Raw genomic sequence first — 16,668 nt, 5'->3', positions numbered from 1 at the left:
TCAGACCAATCTTAGACTTAAAGATCTTAAACAAATTCCTAAGGGTTCCGTCGTTCAAGATGGAAACCATTCGGACCATCCTACCCATGATCCAAGAGGGTCAATATATGACCACAGTGGACTTAAAGGATGCCTACCTTCACATACCGATTCACAAAGATCATTATCGGTACCTAAGGTTTGCCTTTCTAGACAGGCATTACCAGTTTGTAGCTCTTCCCTTCGGGTTAGCTACGGCCCCCGAGAATTTTTACAAAGGTTCTGGGCTCACTTCTGGCGGTACTAAGACCACGAGGCATAGCGGTGGCTCCGTACCTAGACGACATTCTGATACAAGCGTCAAGTTTTCAAAATGCAAAGTCTCATACAGAGATAGTTCTAGCATTTCTGAGGTCGCATGGGTGGAAAGTGAACGTGGAGAAGAGTTCTCTGTTACCACTCACAAGGGTCCCTTTTCTAGGGACTCTTATAGATTCTGTAGAGATGAAGATTTACCTGACGGAGTCCAGGTTATCAAAGATTCTCAATGCTTGCCGTGTCCTTCACTCCATTCCAAGCCCATCAGTAGCTCAGTGCATGGAAGTAATCGGCTTAATGGTCGCGGCTATGGACATAGTGCCATTTGCGCGCCTACATCTCAGACCGCTGCAACTATGCATGCTAAGTCAATGGAACGGGGATTACTCAGATCTGTCCCCTTTGCTAAATCTGGACCAGGAGACCAGAGATTCTCTTCTCTGGTGGTTGTCACGGGTTCATCTGTCCAAAGGAATGACTTTTCGCAGACCAGATTGGACGATTGTAACAACAGATGCCAGCCTACTAGGCTGGGGAGCAGTCTGGAACTCCCTGAAGGCTCAGGGATCGTGGACTCAGGAGGAGAGACTCCTCCCGATAAACATTCTAGAATTAAGAGCAATATTCAATGCTCTTCTAACTTGGCCTCAGTTAGCAACACTGAGGTTCATCAGATTTCAGTCGGACAACATCACGACTGTGGCTTACATCAATCATCAAGGGGGAACCAGGAGTTCCCTAGCAATGTTGGAAGTCTCGAAGATAATTCGCTGGGCAGAGTCTCACTCTTGCCACCTGTCAGCGATCTACATCCCAGGCGTGGAGAACTGGGAGGCGGATTTTCTAAGTCGACAGACCTTTCATCCGGGGGAGTGGGAACTTCACCCGGAGGTATTTGCTCAACTGATTCGTCGTTGGGGCAAACCGGATCTGGATCTCATGGCATCTCGCCAGAACGCCAAGCTTCCTTGTTACGGATCCAGGTCCAGGGACCCGGGTGCGGTGCTGGTAGATGCACTAGCAGCCCCTTGGGTTTTCAACATAGCTTATGTGTTTCCACCTTTTCCGTTGCTACCTCGACTGATTGCCAGGATCAAACAGGAGAGAGCATCAGTGATTCTGATAGCGCCTGCGTGGCCACGCAGGACCTGGTATGCAGACCTAGTGGACATGTCGTCCTGTCCACCATGGTCTCTACCCCTGAGGCAGGACCTTCTAATCCAGGGTCCTTTCAACCATCCAAACCTAATTTCTCTGAGGCTGACTGCTTGGAAATTGAACGCTTGATTCTATCAAAGCGTGGGTTTTCGGATTCGGTTATTGATACATTAATACAGGCTCGGAAACCTGTTACCAGAAAAATTTACCACAAGATATGGCGTAAATATTTATATTGGTGTGAATCCAAGAGTTACTCATGGAGTAAGGTTAGGATTCCTAGGATATTGTCTTTTCTACAAGAGGGTTTAGAAAAGGGCTTATCTGCTAGTTCGCTAAAGGGACAGATTTCTGCTCTGTCTATTCTTTTACACAAGCGTCTGGCAGAGAATCCAGATGTCCAGGCTTTTTGTCAGGCTTTGGCTAGGATTAAGCCTGTGTTTAAAACTGTTGCTCCTCCGTGGAGCTTAAACTTGGTTCTTAAAGTTCTTCAGGGTGTTCCGTTTGAACCCCTTCATTCCATTGATATTAAGCTTTTATCTTGGAAAGTTCTGTTTTTGATGGCTATTTCCTCTGCTCGAAGAGTCTCTGAGTTATCTGCCTTACATTGTGATTCTCCTTATCTGATCTTTCATTCAGACAAGGTAGTCCTGCGTACTAAACCTGGGTTTTTACCTAAGGTTGTTTCTAACAGGAATATCAATCAAGAGATTGTTGTTCCATCGTTATGTCCTAATCCTTCTTCAAAGAAGGAACGTCTTTTGCATAATCTAGACGTGGTCCGTGCCCTGAAGTTCTACTTACAGGCAACTAAAAATTTTCGACAAACTTCTTCTCTGTATGTCGTTTACTCTGGACAGAGGAGAGGTCAAAAGGCTTCGGCTACCTCTCTCTCTTTTTGGCTTCGTAGCATAATACGCTTAGCCTATGAGACTGCTGGACAGCAGCCTCCTGAAAGAATTACAGCTCATTCCACTAGAGCTGTGGCTTCCACCTGGGCCTTTAAGAATGAGGCCTCTGTTGAACAGATTTGCAAGGCTGCAACTTGGTCTTCACTTCATACTTTTTCCAAATTTTACAAATTTGACACTTTTGCTTCTTCGGAAGCTGTTTTTGGGAGAAAGGTTCTACAGGCAGTGGTTCCTTCTGTTTAATGTTCCTGCCTTGTCCCTCCCATCATCCGTGTACTTTAGCTTTGGTATTGGTATCCCATAAGTAATGGATGACCCGTGGACTGAACACACTTAACAAGAGAAAACATAATTTATGCTTACCTGATAAATTTATTTCTCTTGTAGTGTGTTCAGTCCACGGCCCGCCCTGTCTTTTTGAGGCAGGTTCTAAATTTTAAATTATAACTCCAGTCACCACTGCACCCTATAGTTTCTCCTTTCTCGTCTTGTTTCGGTCGAATGACTGGATATGACATGTGAGGGGAGGAGCTATATAGCAGCTCTGCTTGGGTGATCCTCTTGCAACTTCCTGTTGGGAAGGAGAATATATCCCATAAGTAATGGATGACCCGTGGACTGAACACACTACAAGAGAAATAAATTTATCAGGTAAGCATAAATTATGTTTTTTTATGTAAACTTCAGTCACCTCTGCACCTTATAGTTTCTCCTTTTCTTCCTCTTTGCTACTTCCTGTCAGGAAGGACAATATCCCACAAGTTAGGATGAATCCGTGGACTCGGTACATCGCAAAAGAAAGAAATTTATCAGGTAAGCATAAATTCTGGGGGTTTTTTTAAATCAAATTTCACTGGCAATATTATGTTGCATAAATTTCTGCTAAGATAATGTTATATAATTCTGCACTATGTGCAGAATTATATAACATTATTTTCTAGGTTTACTGCCCCTTTAAGTTAAGAAGCAGCGGTCTTAAGACCACTGCCCCTTAACTCGTCCACCACCTCTGAGGCAACGGACAGCAATCATCACGATTGGGAAGATTGACGCCCCTTGCTAGATGCCGATTGGCTGCATATATGCAGGGGGCAGCATTGCACAAGCATTTCACATGAAATGCTTGTGCAGTGATACATTCTGACAGCGTATGCTGTCGGCATTTATCGATGTGGGGCGGACATTAATAAATCGGCCCCTATACCTCCAAAATGTCTTCAGCTCTCAATAGTAAGTGCTCTGTGATCCAGAGCTACTTCATGGAGAAATAAAAAAAACAACCAATCAGCTTTGTCCGTGCTGAGTTCACACTTTGCTTTACTGTGATCTCATGGAATTTCACCATACTCTTGAGAGATTTCATAGTAAAGTTCCTTAAACTGAGAATTGAAATAAAGTCCCTAGAAAACACCTGATTGGATGTTAGTCCCTTTACAGTGGGATGTGGCTTCTGTGAAAATTTTGAGGTAAAATATCTTCCTTTTGTACATGGAGATGTTCATGTGATATTTTATAGTCATTTTTACAGATATGCTGCATTACTTTCAAGTCTTCAACATTTACAGTCACATTAGAGATCAGCTTATCAATGTTATCCTTTTGTATTTTGTATGTTGCCCCCTCGGAAAAACCTCTGTTTATTTGTCCCACAACTAAATTTTCGTCTTGCTCGAAACTGGTCATCAATCTGTGCCGCATTTTGGATTAGAGTTCTCCAAAACACAATTACTAGGGAGGGGCTTCAGTTCTCTTCTCCGGGGAACTTAAATGGAATATTAAACGCTTTGAGATTTTAATATAAAATGTATAATTATGTGTATTAAAAAAAACTGTGAGATATGTATGTATGTATATATATATATATATATATATATATATATATATATATATATATATATATATATATATATATATATATATATATATATATATATATATATATTGAAATAAAGATGAAATGATATCCAGGCGTCGTCATAAGGTAAAAAATCCAAATCTTTATTCTCAGCAGGTCATATCACAATAAAAGACCCTGTACAGCAGAGCCTCTGATAAAAAAAAAAAAAAAAAAAAAAACAATTCAGCAAGCACAGCCTAACATGTTTCGGCCAGCCTGGCCGTAATCATAGACATATCCCCCTTCTCAGAGGGTGTGCTTTTTAAAGGGTAATACTCCGCCCCTTAAACAATTAAAAAACAAACACTGTAATTGATTTTAATTAATAAATGCAATGCCTATCACTATCATTTTATATATATAGTACAACACTAATGAACCTATTCGCAATCTTAATGTAAATGAAAATGAACATGATATAAACAAACATACTTTCATTTGTAGATCACAAATATGATAAACAAAATAATTAATTAGCAGAAAATGGAGACTCATGGTTAATACAGGAGGAATGGTAAAGCACAGAGGTGCTATCAATACTTTAGCTGACACCTCTGTGCTATATATACTATGTGCTTAGATTAGTTGCAATATATAGTGCTAAACTGATTGCTTATAGTTGTCTACTTAGTGAAGACATATCATACAAGCATAATACTATTCATAATTACATGAAAACATAACCCAGTATCACACAATAGCTATAATGCTAAAGACTAGCACAAAGTACATAATCCAATATTCCTTCTATCATAGATATCTAAATTATAAAGACATATGTTTATATGTTAAATCCATTTGAAATCCTATTGTTCAAATTTGCTCTACACTGACTTAAATAAAGGATATCAACATATAGTATCAAACCAGGTCTCTACTCAAGCTTATAATTATAAATGGGTCATTCCCAATAATTGATTACATCAAATTGTGAATTGAATCCACACGGGACCAATGTTTTTAGTCTATGGATCCAATAGATTTCTTGTCTTTCAAGTATTTTTTGTTTGCTGCCCCCTCTTCGTGGCTTGCAAATCGCTTCAATTGCGTTCCATTTAAACATATCAACATTTTTCCCGTGTACTTCAATAAAGTGTCTGGAGAGTGCCGAACAATGGATATCATTTGAGATATATCCCAAATGCTCCTTAATCCTAGTGCGTATGTCCCGGGTAGTTAACCCAACATACTGCAATCTATGTTGAGTACATTCAACCAAATAGATTACAAATGTTGAAGAACATTTTACACATCCCCTAGTGGTGAATGATTCGTTAGTTACATACGATTCAAAGCCATTCCCTTGCTTTAAGTATTTACATGGTTTACAAAGAGACTTACCACATTTGTAAGTCCCCATAGTATTTAACCATGAACTCCGTGGACCTTGGTCTGGGAGCATGCTAGGTGAGAGCATGTTACCAATTGTCAAGTTTTTAGAATATATAAATTCACAACCTTTGTCAACTATATGCTTCAAGGTATCATCCCCATATAAAATGGGCATATATTTTTTGACAATGTTGCAAACTTCAGAGAATTGATTCGAATATTTGGTGATAAATTTTAGACCCTTACGTTCAGGTCTCCACTTGGTCCCACCAAGCATTTGCCCCCTATCCAGAGTAGCAACTTCCTTGGACACCTTATCAACCATATTCCTATTATATCCTCTCTCCACAAAACGTGACACTAGATCTTTAGATTCTTTTTCAAAATCTTGGTCTAGGCTACAATTTCTTCGTGCCCTCAGGAACTGCCCTTTGACTATACCTTTGTACACATGTGGAGGGTGGTTACTGTGTGCATGCAGGAGACAGTTGCCTGCAATTGGTTTACGATGTAATGTAGTACTGACCTTTCCAGTTAAGCCATCAAACCTTAACAGGAGATCCAAAAAGACGATCTCAGATGCATGACAATTATGTGTAAATTCAATGCCCATATCATTTGTATTGAGGGTTCGCACAAAATTGTTTATAGAATTTTCATCTCCTTGCCAAATGAACAAGAGATCGTCTATGAACCTCCTATAAAAAGATATATTACTTATGAAAGGGTTATCATCCGCAAAGACGTGGAACAGCTCCCACCAACCCATAAGTAGGTTGGCGTATGAGGGCGCAAATTTGGCCCCCATGGCTGTTCCACGCCTCTGTAGAAAGAAAACCCCCTCAAACATAAAATAATTGTGGCTTAAAAGGAATTCTGTCACTCTCAGAATAAAGCCCCTATGAACCTCGCTTAGATCGGTTTCAGTATCTAGGAAAAATTTAATAGCTTCCAGCCCCTTGTTATGAGGAATTGCTGAATACAAAGAGACCACATCTACAGTCAACCATTTTTGATTAGGCAAATGTTCTACCGTTTCCATAAGCCTCAAAACATGTGTTGTGTCTCTGATGTAGCTGGGTAACTTCCTAACAAGGGGCTGTAAGTAAGTGTCAAGCCACTCTGACATAGGCTCCAATAGAGAGCCTATCCCCGCCACAATCGGGCGACCTTTCACATTTTCCAGGCCTTTATGTATTTTTGGAAGATGGTGGAAAATAGGCAAAACAGGATCCTTTACATTCAGTATGGTAGCTGTTTTTCTGTCTAAAATGCCTATTTCCACACCATCATCCACCAATGACATAAGCTCCCTCTGGAACCTAGCAGTGGGATTGAAGGAAAGTTCCACATAGACATTGCAGTCACCCAGTTGTCGTTGTGCTTCCAATACATATGAACTTCTGTCCATAACAACGACGCTGCCACCTTTGTCAGAATTTTTTATGACCAGTGAACTGTTTGACTGCAATGACCTAAGAGCCTCCCTTTCTTTAAAATTGAGATTAGATCCAATATGGGTATTATTCTCTGAGAGTACAGTAAGGTCCTCCAATACACGCTTATGGAACAATTCCAACTGTTTACCCCTTGTTTGAATGGGATAAAAGTTAGATTTAGTGTTAGTAAGCTGTCCTTTTGCATGTTCATATGGAGTATCAAGTGTGTCAGTGCTGTCTAGTGTCCTTAGAGTTAACATACTACGTGTGTCCTCAAAGTTTAGGAGATGTATCTCCTCCAGACCATCCCTGGTTCTCATATCTGTAACAGAATCAACTGATTCTGAATAGTGTTTTTTAAGTGTAAGCTGTCTTACAAACTTATTTACATCAAGGATGGTCTGGAAGAGATCAAAATTCCTAGTTGGACTGAAATTTAAACCAAGTTTAAGCACCTTTGTTTCCAAATCACTCAAAGTATGTGAAGAAATATTAATCACATCCATTTGTTTTATTGTTTTGGAATCGTTGTCTTCCTGAGCAAATATTTGTCTCTCCCTCTCTGAGGTTGGGGCTTTTTCTGCCCTCCTCCCCCTTTGGTTTGTATCGTGTCTACCTGAAAAACCTGCTCCTTAACCCTATGTTGCTCAACATTTAGTGGCTGTTTATTTGTCAAAATTGGCTTAATAGGATTCTTGGATTTATCTACCTGTGTTTTAGATCTTACCACCAGATATATATATATAGGAGCTTTAAAAATTATTTTGCAAAGTCCTTAGCTCTTAGGGGAAAAAGTATTTATTTATTTAAAGACTGTTCAGAACATGTCAGAATAACATATTTGCTCATCTGTAATTTGATATTCTGAAATATTTGAACACTAAATTTTACTAACTCAAATTCATTTGCATTAGTGACCCTAGATAATTATGTGTTTAACCTCGGCAGAGGGTTTAAATACATAAGTAAAGTCGTGCTTGCAGCTGCTAAACAGAAAATCATCAATGAGGCAATTGGGGGCAACTGTCATATAACTAATCATTGACATTGTTCCCACTGGTGTGGTAGATGAAACACATAGGCTTTAATCACAATCTTTTAGAAAAACTGAGTTATCTACAAAAATCTCCATAGACTTTAATGATGATTTTCTGATGCAATTTGATAGAGTTTGTAAATGATTGTGACTGACTGACCCCATAGCTAGTCGGGCCCTAATCCATAAATGACATGTCCTAACTTATTACAAATGTCATTTCTACTTGCCCTTTAAATACCATTGCACATTTTCAATATTTCATCACCCCCTTTTCTTGTATCAGCATACATTTAGGTGTCACTTCACTTTTGGATTATACTTTGAAATTTATGGTAGTAGGAATAATAGTTTAAAAGACTAAAAAAAAAAGAATAAAAATAGCGCTGCTACAATGTTCCTTATTTCAATAGTTAAAATATGTAGAAAAATATGAAGAAAGAGAAGAGCAGCACGCTCTAAGTGTAATCTGTTTGGTAGTTATCAATTATCAAAACCCCCTTCCCTGGGTATTACTCACAGGATCGTTCTGTATGATGTGCGCATCAGGTTGTATACAACCATGGAGTTTGTTCCTCAGATAACCTCCCTCAGTGACATCTGGAAAGCCTGTCCAACCGGAGAGATTGTTTCACTTTCCCACGGCAGTCCACAATCAAACATGGAAGGGATACCACTCCAGTGTTTAAAGTATAACACGTTTATTGTGAAATAAAATATAAAAACTTACAAATCTATGTCTCTCAGCTCACCCAATAGGTGCCCACAACATCTGAGCCCTGGTAGCCTCCCTGAGACAATAACTTTAAAAACAGAACTTCTCTACGTACGTTTCGTTTCTATGCCAGAAACTTTTTCAAGAGTATATAAATATGCTCCTTATATATCCCCTTACTTGCACAGGTGTCCTGATTTGAATTGATTCAGTTAACCCTGCATACATTTGATGTCATTTTGTCTACAATCAACAAATTTGTATTTTTCAAATATTTCGTTATACATTTGAAGTATACCACTTGTTGTAATAATTAAATTAATACACTATTAAAATCTGTATATGCTTATAAACCAACAAAATCGTAAAACTTTAACTTAAGGCAAAATAATTAAAGTGTTTAAAATATTTTGCCGCAGTCAGAATCGAACTCGCTGCTATTCTGTTATGAGGCCGTTATCTTAGCCATTAAACTGCAGCCGCCCCTTATAAATTATTATTAAATTTATGCAGTGATATATAATCTTTTTAAAAAAAAACTTAATACAAACTAAAATAACATATTTTGTATATATAAAACCTAGATGGATATAATTACAAAATACATAGCTGAGGTTGGGTTCAAACTCGCGTCCTTTAGATTGTGAGGCAGTCAACCTTACCATTAGACCACAGCACCCATACCATACATTCAATGTTTTTAAGTATATGTATTATTAAAAAAGTTACAATATGTACCCTAAACAAAGGGTAATACTGCAGTATAACAATAACCATATTCAATTAAAAAATATCTCCGAAGGTTCTATATTACATCATATGTATAGAGAATGTCTGCTTATAACAGTATTTATCAATAAACTGTAGAAGTAGTCCGTAATCAGCAAAATCTCACTGTCTCCTGTAATGCTGTAAAATTGTCTTTTCTTTCCTAAGATATGGTGAGTTCACGACATCCTCAATTACTAGTGGGAAAATCACTCCTAGTCAGCAAGAGTAGGCAAAGATCACCACAGCAAAGCTGTTAAGTATCACTTTCCTTCAAACAAACCACAGTCATTCTTTTTGCCTTGGTGTATGGAGGAGGTGACGTTTTGGTGTCTGAAGAAAAGTGGATTTCTTTCGCTACAAGCAAGATTTTTGGGTCTAGCCGTAATCCACATTAATCTCTTCATTAGGGTAGTGGTGGCTTTAAAGCATTTAGGAACTTGTAAGGTGGGCCTTGCTGCGTTTTCCTAACATCTTTGCTGCCCATGGCAAAGAAAGCCAGAGTAGGTTTACTCTGTTCTTTCTTTTTTCTACATGTCACTGTGAGGAGTGGCATCCTCTCACATCGTGTAAGCTGTTTTCCTGCCGGACGGCTAGATACAGGTAAGTGCCCTTTTGTCTTCTAAGTATGGGAGACTGTGCACTTTAAAGGATCTGCAAACATTAATTGTGACAAGATATATCCTAGGGAGGATATTATTATGGCAGTGTGCAGGCACTTGATGTGGCAAGATTATGTGAGAGAGACTGTTTCCCCCTTATTGGTGATGAAGGGGTTAGCCAGTTATGTGGAGCTCATTTTTATTTTTATAATTGGCAGATTTGGCTGCGGATTGTTTCTGGACTGATAAGTGTTTGAAACTTCACTTTGTTTAATGGTCCCTGCAAGGGATGATGTTGCACATAGTATCTGTATCTTGAGGAGGGCTCTGAAAGAGTGCGCTTTGTTGAAAGCACAGTTTACTCCTCAGACCGATTTTGTGTCTCCCCCTAATCTCCTCCGCTCCTAGTCGGAGCAGTGCTGACCGTTTTTTTTTTGTTTGTTTTTTTTGGTATTTTATTAGTAAGTAGAGTTGTAACTGTAATTAGGCGCTCTGTTTCTGTTTGCCATTTTGACTCCTCCTTCGTTCTGAAGCCTCATGAACGGAGCAGCGCCATTTTTAGCAGGTTGCTGAGTCTGGTCATATGACACCGTTTTCTTATCTGTCTGAGAATGGAGCGGTGATGTTGGCTTCTGTCCCTGAGTGTTAGAGACTCAGTCTGAGGGGCTATTGTCAAGTGTACCTTTAAACCGTTTGGGACCTGTGTGGTTCAACGGTCATGGATAAGCTCTCTTACGGTCTCTTAAATATACTCTTGGCAAGTTCTTTAAGTGACAGTGCATATATTATGGGAAAGTCCTTAATATATAATATGGGCATTTTTTTTTTTTTTTATCTTACTTTGGAACAAGGGTCTGTTCCTGTGTATTATTGCCTCGTATGTCCTACGCCATTTTTATATGATTAAAGTGACAGCACAATTAACATGTTTCATTTTTGTGCTTGTTTCTTTGAAGTTTGTTCACGGAGTTAAGAGCTCTGTTCCTATGGACATACATCTGCTCTGCCTCGAATTATAAACCTTTGTTTCTCCTATTTAAATGAGAAGTTTGTTTTAAAGGAAAATTCCTTTTTTTATTTTTCTGAGCCTGATGTCTCTCAGGATGATGCTGTTCAGGCAATACCACAGCTTTCGGGGAAAGTGCATAGAGGACAGCTCCAAGATTATGATAATGTATACATGCTCACTTCATAAAAGAACAATAGCCTAATAAAAATGTTCAGAAATATGAAGTAGATGTAGAGGTGAAGGAGCGCCTCAAGATGAGGCTTAAGTATACTTGAGAAAATAAATTGAGTGCGAGTGCAAATTAAGTGCAGATAAACTGAATGCAGATAGGTGGGTTGGGAAAAGTTAATTGGAAATATGTAATTCAAGCAATGTGATGGATAAAGTATTGCAACAATAGTAACTGTGAGCTAATCAAATTAAATTTGTGGTGGGGAATACAACAATACAATCAATATAGGCACACAGACTAAAAAGAAAATAGTATAAGCAAACAGAGCTAATAATAATAGTTGTGCATATTACAGAAACAAGGATATGATCTCTCCTAGTGTACGCTATATATGAGAATATTAATTACATATGTAGTATTTATTATATAAAACAAATAAAAAATAGAAAGGGCTTAGACATGAATCATATGCAAATATGAGTCATATACAGATAGAACACAATTTGATGATACAGGCACGGCTACAATCGTGCAATAAAACCGTAATAGAAAAGGATTGGCCAATCTGAAAAAATAAGACGATAAAGAAAACTAGTGTCCCAAAAAAGGGGGGAGGGGGGAAAATAGAGCTGTATGTAGTGTCCCAAAACTGATTCTGATTCTTAAGTGAGGAGTTGGTGAAGTGTCCCAAAGTTAAATCCAAGTGAGAGTCCCCAGTATGGGGAAATAGTTTGTTCCAAAGTTTGTCACGGACAAAGAATAAATAAAGCGGTCTGTTACATAGACTAGGTACAGTCCAAATGTTGAGATCCAAAGTGAAAAAGAGGTGGTGTCCGATACTGGAAAAAAAATCTATGGAAAAAAAGAGAGAACAAAATACTGCACAAAGCAATTACAATAAGGTGATTATAATTAGAATTGTGCTCACCGTAATTAAACAAAAAACTCGGGCTGGTATGTTATTCACAGGAGATGTCTAAGCGTTTCAGCCTACAGCGAGGCCTTTTCAAGACTCACTCAAGTCTATTAAATCTACTAAATACCACAGCTTTCTCCTTACACGTCCTAAGCCTTCATGGTGTCACATGCAGTGCCCTGTGGTTCCTCTAAATCTCCTGGTGGATTTTATTTGCCAGCAGACATTGCTGCCTAGGTATGTTCAGCAGTATCTGTGGCATTATCTGCTTTTCCTATATTAAAGGGAAATCGCAAGAGGAAAATTAGAGATTCAGATAGTAAGGTTTCTGTTCCACCTGCTGCTACTCAGGTTGCCCTTCCTCACAGGTCTGATGAGGAGGATATATCGGTAGCCTTTGAGGGTGAAATCTCAGATTCGGATAGTGTAATTCCTTCATCTGATGCTGAAGTAGTATCTTTCAGTTTAAGCTTGAACACCTCTGTATATTGTTATGGGAGTTTTTGGCTACCTTGGACGACTCCGATACGCCTGACGTTGTCAACCCTAAGAAATCTAGTAAACTATTTTCTTCAGGATACGAGATGTCCCAGATAGGCTGTGGACGTAGTATCTCAGGGTTTCCAAATAGAATTCAAGACCTTTCTTTCCAAAGCAGGTTCCTCATCTCAAGTTTATCTGCAGTCCAGATAAAAGAGAGGCATTTTTGAATTGTGTTTGGGATTTTTCTCCCTGGGAGTGATAGTACCAGTTACTGTAATGGTCTAGGATTTTATTCAAACCTGTTAGGATTCCCAAAAAGAGGGAACTTTTTGTCCTATTCTAGACCTAAGTGTCTTGACAAGTTTTCTCAGGGTACCATCATTCAAGATGGAAACCATTCGTTCCATTTTTCCTTTGGTCTAAGAGGGTCAGTTCCTGACTACCATAGACCTGAAGGACGCCTATCTTCAAGTTCCTGAGATTTGCCTTTCTGGACAAACACTTTCCATTTGTGGCTTTTTCCTTTGGCCTTGCCACAACTCCCAGAATTTTCTCAAAGGTTCTGGAGACTCTCTTGGCAGTACTTAAGTTTTGGGGAATTGCAGTGGCGCATTTCTGGCCGACATATTGGTTCAGGTGCCATCCTTCAACTAGCAAATTCTCAACAGAGATGTTGTTGTCTTTTCTACGTTCTCCCGGATTAAAATTGAAACTGAAAAAGAGTTCCCTTATTCCAGCTACAGGGGTAGTTTTCTTAGGGACCATAATAGTTTCCCTATCTCTGAAAATATTTCTGACAGAGGTTAGAAAATCAAAGATTCTTTCCTCTTGCCTCTCTCTGCAGTCTACTGTTCGGCCATCAGTGGCTCAAGGTATGGAGGTAATTGGTCCGATGGTTGCTTCCATGGACATCATTCTTTTTGCTTGTTTCCGTCTGATAGTTCTGCAGTTATGCATGCTCAGACTATGGAACGGAGACCATTCGGATCTGTCTCAGAAGATAGATTTAGATCAGTCCACAAGAGACTCTCTTTCATGGTAGTTTTCTCAGGAGCATCTGTCTCGGGAAACATGCTTCCGGAGACCTTCTTTGGTGATTGTGATTATGGTTGCCAGCCTGCTGGGCTGGGGAGCAGTCTGGGACTTGTTAAAAGCACAAGGACTATGGACTCGAGAGGAATCTGTTGTCTCCATAAACATCTTGGAGTTGAGAGCGATTTACAATGCTCTGATGGCTTGGCCTTAGTTGTCATTAGCCCGGTTTTTCAGGTTCAAGTCGCACAAAATCACCTCAGTGGCTTACATCAACCACCAGGGAGGAATTCAGGATTCCTTAGCCATGAAGGAGGTGGCTCGGATTATTTAGTGGGCGGAAGCTCACAATTGTTGTCTATCTGCCATCCACATTCCAGGAGTGGACAACTGGGACCTGAGCAGATAGACATTTCATCCGGGGAGTGGGCTCTCCATCCGGAGGTGTTCTCCAGGTTAACCCTCAAATGGGGGTGCCGGAGTTGGATCTAATGGCGTCAAGCTTTCAAGGTACGGTTCAAGGTCAAGAAATCCGCAGGCCGCTCTGATAGATGCTTTGGCGGTTCCCAGGGCTTTCAGTCTAGCTAGCATACCTGTTTCCTCCATTTGAACTCCTTCCACAAGTTATTGCTCATATTAAACAGGAGAGAGCATCAGTAATTCTAATAGCTCCTGCATGGCCTCGCAGGATCTGTTATGCAGACCTAGTGAAGATGTCATCTTTTCCCCCTTGGAGGTTGCCTCTGAGGAAGGACCTTCTAACTCAGGGTCCATTCTTTCATCCAAATCTCGTTTCTCTGAAGCTGTCTGCTTGGAGATTGAACACTTAGTTCTGTCTAAGCGTGGTTTTTCTGAGTCGGTCAATGAGTCCGTGATTCAGGCTCGCAAGCCTGTTACTAGAAAGATTTACCATAAGATATGGCGTAAATACCTTTTTATTGGTGTGAATCCAAAGGCTACTCTTGGAGTAGGGTCAGGATTCTTAAGATTTTGTCTTTTCTCCAGGAAGGTCTGGAGACAGGTTTGTCAGTCAGTATTCTGAAGAGTCAGATTTCTGCATTATCGATTTTGTTACACAAGTGTCTACTGGATGCGCCAGATGTGTGATCTTTTTGTCAGGCCCGGGTTAGCATCAGACCTGTGTTTAAATCTATTGCTCCTCCTTGGAGCTTTAATCTTGTTCTTTTAGTTTTTGTAGCAGGCTCCGTTTGAGTCTTTGCATTCCATAGCTATTAAGTTATTATCTTGGAAGGTTTTGTTTCTTTTTGCTATCTCTTCTGCTCAGAGAGTTTCGGAACTCTCGGCTTTGCAGTGTGTTTCGCCTTATCTTATCTTTCTTGTTGATAAGGCGGTTCTTCGTTCTAAGTTGGGTTTTCTTCCTAAAGTGGTTTTGATAGAACTATTACTTAGGAAATTGTTCCTTTATTATGTCCTAATCCTTCTTCTCATAAGGAACATTTGTGCACAACCTGGATGTTGTGCGTGCTCTAAAATCTACCTACAGGTGACTAAGAATTTTCACCAGTCTTCTGTCCTGTTTGTTGCTTCTCAGGAAAGCGTAAGGGTCAGAAAGCTACTGCTACTTCTCTTTCCCTTTGATGGAGAAGTATAATTCGTTTTATTTATGAGACGGCTAGTCATCAGCCTCCTAAGAGAATTACAGCTTATTCCACGAGAGCTGTCAAGATGAAGCTTCTGTGGATCAGATTTGCTAGTCTGCAACTTGGTCTTCTTTGCATATTTTCCAAAATTTGATCTTTTGTCTTGTCTGAGGCTTCTTTTGGGAGAAAGGTTCTTCAAGCGGTGGTGCCTTCTGTTTAGGTCTGCCCGTCTTGTTTTCCCTCCCTTGTCATATGTGTCCTCTAGCTTGGGTATTGGTTCCCACTAGTAATTGAGGACGTTGTGGACTCACCATATCTTAAAAAAGAAAACAAAATTTATGCTTACCTGATACATTTTATTTATTTCCGGATATGGTGAGTCCACGACATCACCCTTTTTATTAAGACAGTTATTTTTGACTAAATGTCAGGCACCTCTACACCTTTGTATTGTTCCTTTTTCCATTTCCCTTCAGTCAAATGACTGGGGTTTGTGGAAAGGGAAGTGATATTTAAAGGGACAGTAAAGGTTCAGAATAATGTTATATAATTCTGCACACATAGAACATTATTTAAGTGGAAACTTCAAAAATGTAAAATATTTTTACATTTTTGAAGTTACCGCTTAAATAATGTTATATAATTCTGCACTGTGTGCAGAATTATATAACATTATTCTGAACCTTTACTGTCCCTTTAACAGCTTTGCTGTGGTGCTCTTTGCCTCCTCCTGCTGGCCAGGAGTGATATTCCCACTAGTGATTGAGGACATTGTGGACTCACCATATCCGGAAATAAATAAATCTATTAGGTAAGCATAAATTTTGTTTCTTAACAAGATCCTTCCTACGGACTGCAGCTATGGTATACAAGGTTCAAATCGTAGGAAGGTGAAACTGTTTTGCCACTGGAAAGTATTAGTCCTACTATATTGAAAGAGAAAAACAACAGTTCATAATCTGATTCAAGAAAGAATCATTACATTTGTTATTAAAATCCTTTGTTTACTATTGCATTTACAAGGTAAATATACAGCATGTTAACACAATTGCCTCTGTAGAAAATACTGTTATCGAATGTTCCCATTATGGGATCGGACCGTCTCCATCATGTTAGCTCTATCTCCGGTGTTATACCTTAGGTAAGCGGTCACGTTGTAATATCCAGAGTCTGTTATTTTTGAGTGAGAATGATTATGAAAGCCTAGATGAGACACAATTGTGGTGACATGCTGTATATATTACTTTTATCTTGTAAGTGCAATAGTAAACTCAGAATTATAATAATAAATGTAATGATT

At 39.3% G+C, this 16,668-nt stretch overlaps 1 protein-coding gene across 2 annotated transcripts in view; it reads left to right on the top strand.

Moving 5' to 3' along the window:
* LOC128646058 (cytochrome b5) overlaps positions 1-16,668 on the top strand; it is a 168,281-nt gene that overhangs the window by 94,053 nt on the left and 57,560 nt on the right. The window lies entirely within an intron of this gene.

The sequence above is a fragment of the Bombina bombina genome, chromosome 1, assembly GCF_027579735.1.
Source record: "Bombina bombina isolate aBomBom1 chromosome 1, aBomBom1.pri, whole genome shotgun sequence".
NCBI classification, from domain to species: Eukaryota; Metazoa; Chordata; class Amphibia; order Anura; family Bombinatoridae; genus Bombina; species Bombina bombina.
The sequence above is the reverse complement of the archived record's forward strand: the minus strand, read 5'-3'. Positions and strand labels throughout refer to the sequence as shown.